The sequence below is a fragment of the Suncus etruscus genome, chromosome 4, assembly GCF_024139225.1.
Source record: "Suncus etruscus isolate mSunEtr1 chromosome 4, mSunEtr1.pri.cur, whole genome shotgun sequence".
NCBI lineage: Eukaryota > Metazoa > Chordata > Mammalia > Eulipotyphla > Soricidae > Suncus > Suncus etruscus.
Window position 1 is genome coordinate 1,843,983 of NC_064851.1, and position 1,474 is coordinate 1,845,456.

Genomic DNA, 1,474 nt, shown 5'->3' on the forward strand with positions numbered 1-1,474 from the left:
AGTGCTCAGGGAACCAGGCTGTGCCCAAGCTCAAATATAGACATTTTGGGCTGAAACAACAGCACAGCAAGGAGGGCGCTTGCTTTGCATGTGGCCAAGTGGGGTTCAATCCCCGCATCCCAAAAGTGATCCCTGAGCACAGAGCTAGGAGGAACCTCTCAGCATGGTCAGGTTTGGCCCCAAAACAATCAACAACAAAACCAAAAGTGTTTCGTGTTTCACAGGGCTGGAGAGATAGCACAGCGGGTAGGGCAGTATCCCAGCATTCCACAGGACCCCAGCCTTCCAGGAGCGATTCCTGAACGTAGAGCAAGGAGTAACCCCTGAGCACTGCCGGGTGTGGCCCCAAAACAAAACACAGAAAAAACAAAACAAAAAATCTGAAAGCCTGAGCCAAGATTCACTGATGGGGAAGGCCTCTCCACCTCCACCCCCCCCCCACCCACAGGGCCCCACAAAGCCCTCTCTAGCACCGGCTAGAGACCCTCAGCTCAGGACCCCAAGGATAGCAAGAGACGTGATAGAAAGTTGGGGCATGTCCCAGATTCGAATCTCCACACTGTGTGAACCCCGAGGCTGGCTGGGTCCCCCAGCTGAAAACCTGTGAGTATCTCCCTCAGCTAAAAAATCTTCATGGAAAAATGGGGGAAACTGAGCCCCAGCGCAGGCCAAGGCCATGGCTCGGGGCAAGAGGCATGTTTGGGGCCTGATGACACCCCACGCGTGGTGGAGCTAATGTACCATATTGTAATTAACTAATTATTGCCGAGCCAAGTAGCGGAGGAGGAGCCGGGCGGGGATCCCCTGTGACTCAGTCGTGTTTACAACGTGCAGACCCATAGAAGCACCCCTCAAGGTGCTATAAATGGCTGTTTAGCAACAAGAGAATTAAACCCCGACCCGGGGCAACCGCGCAACCTGGCCAGACGCAGAGCAGCTGTCCTGGTCCAGCAGCGCCACCTGCAGACCATGGGGATAACCGTCGGCTGGGCCAGGCCCGAGTCTAGAACCAGGAATCTCACTCAAGTGTCTTTTTTTGTTTGTTTGTTTTTTTGTTTTGTTTTGTTTTGTGGGGACACACCCGGCGGCGCTCAGGGGTTCCTCCTTGCTCTGCGCTCAGAAATCGCCCCTGACAGGCTTGGAGAGACCATAAGGGATGCCGAGGATCGAACCCAGGTCCGTCCCAGGTTGGCCACATGCAGGGCAGATGCCCTACTGGGTCGTGGAAAGGTCTTTTTTATTTGTTTTGTTTTTTGTTTTTGGGCCACACCCGGTGACGCTCAGGGATTACTCCTGGCTGTCTGCTCAGAAATAGCTCCTGGCTTGGGTGACCATATGGGACACCGGGGGATCGAACCTCGGTCCGTCCTAGGCTAGCGCTGGCAAGGCAGACACCTTACCTCTAGCACCACCGCCCGCCTTAGTGGAAAGGTCTTAGGGAGGCGCTAGGGATGGTGAGTGAGCCCCTGGGAGC